The following is an 11,290-nucleotide window of genomic DNA, read 5'->3' as shown; positions in this document are numbered from 1 at the left end:
AGTCCTTCCTTGTCGTGCCATAAAAAAAAATGTTATTCTTAAGATAATATTGTCTAGTCAATTTTTTATGTATATAATCATTACCATTCCATTACTCTACTTGATAATTAATCCGTATGTATATATACCCATCATTAAGTGTTTGGGAAGAAAATACATCATTAAGGAGTGTTGACTTCTCATGGTAATTAAGTAGTTTTTTTTTTTTTTTTTTTTTTTTTTTTTTACGAAGAAATCCATAGCCATTGGTGGAGGGCCTCGAGGCTAAGTGTACATACACAGGATAAATTCAATTTCTATGTAACAATTTGTAAATTATACAGAAAAGATATATAACTCGCATTCAAATGACTATGTGCCATAAACTCAACAGAAGATGTTGGCAAGAAGTAATTAAGTAATTCTTATATCTAAAATTAGAAATATATATTAAAATATACAACTTCTTTTGTTCGGGTATTTAGTAAATTATGAATTCATTAATTTTTAACGAATTTATGTGTCACCAATTCTTTAAAATAAGTGCTTGGTAACAAGCGAATTGTATAAATGAATTAGAACCAAAACACTAAATATATTACTCTTTGAGTTAAAATTGCATTTACAATGATAATGTATCATCACCATTCCATTTAATTGGTATGTATACCCATCATTAAGTTTTTGGGAAGAAAAGATATCATTAAGGATTGTTGACTTCTCATGGTAGTTAAGTAGTGCTTATATATGCAATTAGAGATGATGCACATTAGCATATGTAACTTCTTTTATACACAAAATAAAATATTTAAACGTTTTTTTATAAGATGCATGTTAAGAATTTTTATTTAACAACGCATTTTTTTAAAGAGAAATTCTTTAAATTGAAACTATTATACTTCTTAAAAAAAAAAAAAAAAGCTATACCTTATATAAATATTTTTTGTTAAATAAGTTTGGATCCTAAATTTAAAGGCACCTCACTTCTCATGTACTTTTATGGTTGCTAGCAAAGCGAAGCTTATAAACTTATTTTAGGTTAGTTGACCATTTGAGTCTGTGTCGTTTTTGTGTGTGTGTGTGTGTGTTTTTTTTTTTTGTTTTTTTGTTTTTTTTTGTTTTTTTTGATATATACTATCTAAGAATACTTTTTTAAGACAACAAGTTTACCTTTAGAAAATTTAACTTTTACTCCTGAATTTTATTTATGTCACATTACATTCTTGACTTTCACTTATTTGCCACAATTAGTTCTTTTAAAATTTTGTTATTTCATGCCACCATTTAATAAATATGATTAACATGTAATTGCATTATTAAATTAAAAGAGTTTACACGATAGGGGAAGAAATTACATGTTGGGTGGAGGCCTAAATGGCCTAGTCTAGCATCATGTCACCTAAATGTGGCGCTAACTACCATACAAGTATAAGGTAATAAAGTTGTGTTGTCTTTGCTACTAGCTATGACTTTTGGCGCAACGGTAAACGTCTAAGCATAACAATTGGTATTAGAGCAATATAATTCACTACAAGAAATTTCACATTTAGTGACAACAGAAGTTGTCACCAAGACTACTGATTTTGGTTACTATTGAAATTAGTGACTAATTTTTGAAGTCGTCACCTGTTGTCACTATATCCTCTATCACTACTGTAGTAGTGATGACTTTTGAAAAGTTATCACAATTACTTAAGACTTTTGTGAGTATGTTTACGTACACTAAAAGTAGTATTTGAGTGATAACAGTATTTGAAACTTATAGGAGCAAGTAACCCATTCGTTGGCAACCACGACTTAACTCTGAACCTGACAAGGTTAGTTCAAAAACTAGTTCTAACAAAGAAGTAAAGAAATTCAAACATATAAAGCAAGAAATGTAACAGATCAACACGAGAGAATTTGATAACCCAGTTCGGAATATACGTTCCTAAATCTGGGAGACACCACAAGAAGGAATACTCATCTCTTCATTCATAACAGATCAGGTTCACAGTACAGTGTTATGAGCGAACTCCTCGAGCCTTAGGTAGACGTTGGCCAATCAGTAAGTCTCAAAGGATTCTTGAAGAGATGGTCTAAGATGCAGCACGCATCAGAAGTCGAGGCTCCTCTCAACTGTTACTCTCCCAAGTATTCTTGTGGATTCGGCCCGATATCATCAATCACCAGTTTCAACTTGAGAGCTCTTCCTTTTACTCAAGTTTGTCAATTTAACACCTTTACTAAATGTCTCACTCAGTTATACAGATCCTTTATTGGGAGAATGTATTAAAGCTCATCAAACTGAGTGGAGAAGACATATTGTCTTATATAGCCGTCCTTCACCGCGATCTTCAAATAACTGCCTTGATCTATATCCTGAACTACCAGGACCTTCTGAGTCTTCAGTCTTTAGCGAGATCTTCTGAACCAACCCATATGACTAGACCATACTCAACCCTTTATACTTACAAACTAAATCTAGCTTCAGAACAAGGTCCTGACTAAAACCAAAAACAACTTAGGAAGGATAGTATTTAAATGAGAACTTTTTATTCCAACAATATTGGTCACAATAAATGTACATTTTGTGACCGAATATGGTATTACAAAAAATTATATTGATCTAGTGGTAACTGGAATCGTTGCAATTAATTATTTTATTGTGACAACACTTTAGTCACAAACTCACAATAGTTGTACTTATTTGTGAGAATTGTATTTGACTCAAAAAAATGATTACCAGTGACCTAAAACAGTGGTCACATATAATTACTTTGTATTGACAACAATCATGATAACAAATGTTGTATTTATTTGTGACAAAAGAAATTAACTCTGAAACAATCATTAGTGTAAATTAAAGTCATAACAACAATTCAATTTCTTGTTGTCATCATCTTCGTTAATGATATCTTTAAAAATAGTGGCAGCGTATTTGTAACTAAAATACTAAAAATTAGTGGTAAAATTTGTGTCACTAAAATAAGTTAAAATAGTGTCACTATTGTCAATCTTAATATTTTTATAAGTGACTATTACTTGGTCACAGTTTTTTTTTTCTTCAAATAATACTACCCAAATGCATACAATATAAAATTATTTATTTCAAAGTCTTGTCATAATTGAATTTTTATGAATTACTTGACCTATCACGAGTTAAAAAATAAAGTTATATTTACTTATTAATTAAATATTTTAAATAATTCAATTAGATAATGTGGAAACAAGCCAACAAGATGGGAACTTTTAAGAGGGCCGTGTGAGTAATAACAAAATGTGAATATTTATAGTAAAATAATCTTTCCAAAAGTTGTAAAACCTAAACCCTAACCATAGTTCCAAAAAGAATCTTGATAATGCATAAAGTTGTGGCTATTGGTTAGGTTAGTTAAAGCTATGAGCAAAATATAAAGGGTCAGTTATAGCAATTATAGTGTTAGTTAAAACTGGTTTCAGTCAAAAAGAAAAAAAGAAAGATTGTTTGATCGAATTTAGGAATCTCTCCTTTCAAAAAGAAATGAAGAAAGAAACCCCAAAAAGCAGACAAGATCATTTTTGCGGATATTTTTTTTTGACAAGATCATTCTTGCAGATTTTATTTTTTATTTTTGGAAAAAATTAAATAATGTGAAAATTAAATGAGTTCATCCCTCTTTTGTAGGTGATGAAAAAATTCATAATTAGTACTTAAGGCTTGTACACCAAATAAATTTTATTCTTGTAAAAATTACAGAGTAAATGAATTCATCCATTCTTTTAGTTTCAGTCTAGAAGGTTTTAGCTTTAATTCCTTTTTTCAATTGTATTTTCTTATTTCACTGATAAAATCTTTAAAGACTTAATCTAACGAGATCGACAAGTGTATAATAGATTACTCTATAGTGTTTATGATCAAAACTCTTATATATCACTATTTTCTAAGAATGTTAACCTTAGACTAAAATCATAGGGTGAGTAAAATAAAACTAAAAATTTTAAGCACGAGGGTAAAAAAAAAATTAGTCTAATTACCCTGAAATTGACAAACACGATGGCTCGAGTGGGTTAGTCGATCTGAAACTTATGAGTTGGTTTGATAGTTTGAGCTGCTCAAGAATACTCTTTATTTGACAAGTTATGTGGAACAAAATATATTAAGGAGATTGTTGGTCCCGTGCAAGTTAAAAAGTCTAGGGGGGTGGGGGTGGGGTGGGGGTTGAATAGACTTTTCTATTTCACTTCAAGAAGGAATTTTCACTAAATATTTTTCTCCAATACAAAGTGCGAACAGAAGCATTCCGTTTATACCGTTTTTGACCATCTTTGAAACAAGGGTCAAATTACAATGCTGCTCTATCCTTCACTGCCTTACAATCTTTGAGATAGAAAATAGTCGCACTGTCTTCCTATCTTTCACTGCCTTACAATCTTTGAGATAGAAAATAGTCGCACTGTCTTCCTATCTTTCACTGCCTGACAATCCTTGAGATAGAAAACATCTGCACCGTCTTCATATCCTTCACTGCCTGATCGGAGCTTGCCAAGGATCTATCACCTAGTCACCTTGCAAACTGCTACCAACTTCCTTGGAAGATGGTGTTGTTGTATTAAAAGAATCAATGTGATTCTTTTTCTTTTGAGATTAAAACATGCACAATGGATATTATACTCTATTTTATCTTGTTGTGCATTCGCCTCTCTTTCTTCTCTTGTTGTATTTCATGTTTTGGCTCCACCTATTTTTTTTCTAAGCGTTTGAGAAGACTTCCTCAAATTCTTCCTGTTGCAAATCCGTCCATTCGACAGTCGTCCATAAGCTGTCAAATACCTCTAAAATAGATAATCAAATATATCTGTTGGAGCGGGATAATTCGATTTTTGAAATCTTGAGAGTTATAGCATGCTAACCTGGAACTTGCATAATCTTTCAGTGTAAGTTGTAATCTGGTTGGTGTATAGTAAAAAACTTCTTCTGTAATTTCTAATCTTCATACTTTTTCTTATGTTACTTGTACTTTAGTAATTTCTAATCTTTAAGGCTTTTTCTTACGTTACTTGTACTTTTCGGTATATGCTATTTTTTCGAATTGTGAATTTTTCTTACGTTACTTGTACTTCCAGTATGTGCTATTATTTCGAACTGTGTACCTTATTTTCTCCTTATGTGCTATTATTATATATTATGTCTGCTGAGCCATTGAGTCACTATGTCTGCTGAGCCATTGAGTCACCATGATTTACCTCCTCCCAAATGTTTTGTCGGGCAGGCCGGGGCATGGGGGCCCTAGGGGTTGGGGAATGCTCTTTCGGGCAGGGCGGATTCAACATTTTCGGGATGTGGGGAGCCCTTGGGGTAGGGGATTCCTTTTGAGGAGAAGGAAGTATGTGCTACCAGGACGTGGGGAGCCCTTGTTGTTGGAGATTCAACCTTTTCCCCTTGCTTGGATTCGACCCATGCTCCTTTGCTCTGTGATTAAGCTATTTTCCTTAATCGTTCCCCTCGTCTCTTGTACGTCAACTTCTACAACATTTGCTATCAAGTCTTCTACTTTAATTTGGTTGTAGTTGAGATTCAAACCTTAGTCCTACTTCAAACTTTGCTATCAAGTCTTCTACCAACTTAGCTACTTGAGTAAATTTTATCCATTGCTACTTCTTAAAATAAATTTCATCTTCCCTCCTGATTAAATGTTTGGATCAACACTGCTTCATCAAAAAACTTTCCTCGGATACACTAATACATTTATACAACAAAATTTTTGAATTTCTAATAATTCAAAATAAAATATACTTTCACTCAACAAAATTTAAATACAATAATTTTTAATAGAGATTGTATGTAAGCTCCTATGTAGTATTATATTATTTTTTTATTCTTTAATTTTCAATTAAAATTTTTAAAGTCATTGCCTTATAACAAAGAGTTAATTTATTACAAAATAAATCATTTTTATGAAAATAAATAATGAAACTAAAAAATTATTATGATCATTATAAGTGTGAATAAATAAATTTTTTTATTTGTTAAAATTTTAAAAAATAAAAATTTATTTATATATTTTATACAAATGTCTCTAATTGTTCTATAATTGTTATATTATGTTTTTAACTATTTGAAACTGGAGATTTATATTGATTAAATGATCTTTTAAATTTATATATATATATATATATATATTTTTTTTAAAGTTACTGGTTCTATTACATTGTAGTATCTGTTCATATACTTTCTCAACCTACTGAAACACAAAGAACCAATAACGCCTTCACTGAGGCTCAAACTTATAATCTTCCAAATGGAAGTCCAACCCGGATACCATTGGACCACATAGTCCTGGTTTTAAATTTATAATGTAAATGTGTTAATTTGTCAAAATTGAAAGTTTAGAGTGATAATTTTAAAATATAAAAAATTTGAGTTGAGCCCACTTGATAATTAAGGTTGATGGTTTGAGATTTCAGGGTTAAAGATTAGCCGATAAAAAAATAAAATTGACAAGCTTGAAACCAATAATTTCGTCAACCTAATAGGGTTATCCCGAAACTGAGTGAGCTGACTCAATTAATATCCATGTTATTTTTTTATATTTACATAATAACAAGCATCACGTTTTGATATTAGAATGCTTAACTTTGTAACATGGTTTAATACTAATTATTAGATCAAACACTTAATTACCACAAGACGAAAAGTTATAGATAGTAACAATGATATATCTTTATTTTTTTTATATTTGTATAATAATCAACGTCACATTTTAATAGTAGATCAAACGTTAAACTTGACTCTCCGACCCGCTATCCAACAATAATTTGACTGACACTGTATATAATTATTAATTAGTACCACCATTAAGTTTTCAAATGTCAACTGTTACGTTTCAACTACCAGGCAAGAAAAACTTTATCTGGCCGGACTACAGGATATGTTGTAAGAAATTATTATTATTTTTGACTATCTTTGGATTAAATTAACAAATTATTTGAATTTTTAATGATGGTTGGCCTGGGTAATTTAATGATTCCCACCCAAACAGAGAAAAAAAGAAATTAAGGAAAATGAACAAGGTTCAGTACATAGTATTTGAGAAAAGAGATCAAGGCTCGAACATTGACAACGACAGTGTGAAAATTATCTTCAAAGTGAATAAATTCCTTGTACACATTTGACTATATCTGCTAAGTGATTGAGTTATCGTGATTTATATTTTTTTTCAAATGTTTTGTGGGTCCAGAGTTGATGATTTAACCTTTTGTGAGAAGTAGAAATTAAGGAAAACGAAATTTATTTATTTCATTAAAACATAATCTTGATGGTCCTTTAGGAATTGGATTCGAATTGATACAAAGCATCCAGTCAATTCTACGCTAGCTTTTTCTATTGGATTAATTAATAATAAAACATGTTTAAAGTTGTTATTGTCTACGAACAATTAAATATGTGCGACATTGAGTCACATATTTAAACGTTTACATGCACGTTAGTTTCTTTTTCTTACTTTAATTTGTTCTTAAAGAATATTTAGTTTTTTTTTTTTTTTTCAAAAGTCTTATATTTGATTTTCAAGATATTAATCACTCTTGACCGATGATTAAATACCTATAGATTTCAGTAATTTACCTATGAATTTTTTCATTGGTAAATTTAATTTTTGTTATAGTGTATTTTTTTTCATTGATAAAATTAATTTTTAAAAGTTAAATGTTATTTTTATTATAATTTTATTATTTTATATTTTTGTGAATGAGTTGAAATTGCAAGAATACATAGAAAAAAGTAAACGAATTATACATTTAATGATATGTCAGTAGAATTCACTTTTAAAAAATAAGAGTATTTCAATGACACAAATAAATAGGGCGTTTTTGGTTCATGAGTTTACACATTAGGAATGTGAATCAAAATTATAGTCAATGTTTGGTTGACAACTTTTTAAAATACAACTATGGTATTAAAAATGAGTATCATCCCATCTTATTGGTAATCTAATTTTTAAGTTTAGATTAGTACTTTTAGATTTTTGTTTTGATTTTTTTTTTTTTTTTTTTTTTTTTTTTTTGGGTTTACATTGATGCTTTGGATGTCATTATCTTATGATTAATTGCCTTTATTTTTTGTTTTGTATTTTAAAAATATTTATTCCCATTATAAGGTCATACAGTACACAACCAAACACTAATATTGGTAGTCATTTCAATTCCACCCTACTACCAAACATGCAAAATACTTTCACCAAAACTCATTACCATTACCAAGCATTTGATTCTCATTCCGATTTCGATTCCAATGTGCGAACCAAATACACCCTTAATTGTAACAGTTACAATATATTGAGGAACTAAGTGGAGACAAAATTATCGATCTTGTGGTCTAGTGACACCAAATTGCTTTTCCATATGAGAGATTGTGGGTTTGAGTCTTAGTGGAGAATTATTATTCTTATTAGCGACGCCTACCTAAACTTTTATTTGCATTTGAATATATGTGTATGTATAAATGAAATTAAAGAGACAAAAGTCAAATCTAAGATTAGGATCTTTAATTAGCATATGAGCGTTGTTAATTAAGCTACTAATTAATGAGATTTTGACTTGGACGATAATATATGTTTATTAAGGCTTCTTTAATTAATACGTGGTGCAACATGCATGAAAATTAAGCATGAGATCAGAGCATTATATTAGTTAATCCTAATGCTTAATGATGTTACTTGCCTGTTGGTTACCTGTCTCCATATCGACCATTCCATCATATAATCTAACATGGAAGCGTGCTGTCTATTTTATTTATTGGTTGCTTAAAAGTTAAACCCACCCATCCCGTGCAAGAAAGAGATTATTAACCAAACATTATTATATGTTTCGCCGACTTTTTCCACTACCATAAAATGAAATAAGGTGGCATTTGATTGGGGATTTTTATAGATTTTGACACTTATTATCATTTTTATTATTCTACTATTGAATTCAAATCTTTTAATAATTACAAAACATGTTAAAAAATAAAAAATAAAAAATAAAAAGGTCATTGTCTTTGCCTTAAATATGGAATATGTGTGTGTGGATCCAGAAATCTTCTCCAGTGGAGGCAAAAAAAATTTAATATTAACAGACATTTAAAAAAAAAAAATGAAACTCTTAGAGACTGAGCCATAAATATTGTTGACTAGAGATGAAAAATCAAAATACATTAAGATAACAAAATATTTAAAACAAAATATAAAACATAATTAATTAGATAAAATAGTTTGAATGGAAAACACATTATAAATCACTCATCTAACTATTAATGTTTAAAGAGAGAGAGAGAGAGAGAGAGAGAGAGAGAGAGAGAGAGAGAGAGAGAGAGAGAGAGAGAAGAAGAAGAAGAAGTCACAATGTTACAAATAAAAAATCCAATTAGAATTCTCACTATTAATATTAAAAAGTGCCAAAAACAAAAGATCACTCATCTCACTATTAATATTATAAAAATGAAAAAAAAAAAAACAAAAAAACAAAAACAAAAACAAAAACAAAAAAAAAAAAGAAGCCACAATGTCACAAATAAAAAATCCAATTAGAATTCTCACTATTGATATTTAAAAATACAAAAACCAAATCAAATGCTATAGGGTTCAAACTGTGGACCATTACATATTATAGGGAAGTAGTGAGTTTACCATTAAGTTTTGGTATATTTAATATATATATATATATATATATATATATATGGGGTGGGTGAGTGGGAGCAGTTGGCCCCACTGCATGCCCCCACTATGGTTCCGCCATTGTATCTGTGTGTGTGTAGAGATTAGTTCACGTGCGGGGAGAAAGATGGGATGAGATATCAGCCATTGATAAAAACTTAGATCAACGACTCAAATCCATGAAAATTTAAAGAAAAAAAACGTGTTTCCTGCCAACATGCATGCAAATGATCAGCTATCTCAAACTGTTGCACCTTAAGATATAAAACTACGTACATTAAGTTATAAAACGAAGCACCTTAAGCTATAAAACTACGCACCTTAAGTTGTAAACTGTTGTACCGTAAACTAGAAAAGTAACGCACCTTAAGCTTTAAACATACACATCTTAAACTATAAAACTATGCACCTTAGCCATAAAACTTGAGCACTTTAAGTTTTAAACTGATGCACATTAAACTTGAAAGTAATGCACCTTAAGCTATAAAACTGCGCACCTTAAGCTATAAAAATACGCACCTAAACCTTAAAATTTACGCACCTTAAGTAACCTTATGCATCTTAAACTATAAAGTGATGCACCTTAAACTTTAAACATACGAGAAAATTTTCAATTTTGGTCCACTGACTATTGGAGTTATGTTAATTGCAGCACTTAACTTTCAAAAATGATAATTTAGTACCTTGATTATGCAATTTCTATCAATTTTGGTCACGCTGGCCAAATCTCACCGGAAAAATTTTAATGGTCAAATTATGAGGGTAATTTAGTCATTTTATTCCTCTTTTCTTTCTTCTCCAATCTTCTCTCCATCTCCGGCGACAATTTATTTTCCGATGACTTAAATCGCAGGCAGAAACAGCTGTGCGATGGCGATTACATGACTCGAATTCAAGCGCAGTGCACCACTCTAGGGAGGACAAGAATCCAGAAAGCCAGGGTGTATGATTTGTTATATTTTGCAACGTAACAAATTAGAGATGAATTGAATATCCGATCCGATCCATAAAATGATCTGTTATAATGGAAGGAGAAAGGAATTGAAGAGATCGATGAGATTGGAAATGGTGGAGAGAGAACAAACAGTGGGAAAGGTAGGGCTCTGAGCCCAAACGGTGCCGTCATGGCCGATAATTGCGGCGGCGGTGAGGTGGTTTCCCTCAATGTCGGCCATCAATTGATCGTCCACGTACGCTTGCACTGACATTTTGCTCATTCTGATTTATCTTTCAATCTCTCCGGTGATGGTTGCAGCTGCGCTGTTAGGTATCTCTCCGATTTGGTTACTTTTCAAATGCAAGAAAGATGAGATCCGGTATATATAGCTTCCAGAATCACTTTAATTTGTCTAGAAAATGTCTTCGATTCGGATTTCGATGGAGAGAATTGCTGGTGTTCGACCGGTCTGCCTGCGGAAGCTCATCGGAAAATAAATTGTCGCCGGAGATGGAGAGAAGATTGGAGAAGAAAGAAAAGAGGAATAAAATGACTAAATTACCCTCATAATTTGACCATTAAAATTTTTTCGGTGAGATTTGGCCGGCGTGACCAAAATTGATAGAAATTGCATAGTCAAGGTACTAAATTATCATTTTTGAAAGTCATGTGCTGCAATTAACATAACTCCAATAGTTAGTGGACCAAAATTGAAATTTTC

Source organism: Ipomoea nil, unplaced genomic scaffold, assembly GCF_001879475.1.
Source record: "Ipomoea nil cultivar Tokyo-kokei standard unplaced genomic scaffold, Asagao_1.1 scaffold2647, whole genome shotgun sequence".
NCBI lineage: Eukaryota > Viridiplantae > Streptophyta > Magnoliopsida > Solanales > Convolvulaceae > Ipomoea > Ipomoea nil.
This window is presented reverse-complemented; position numbering follows the sequence as displayed.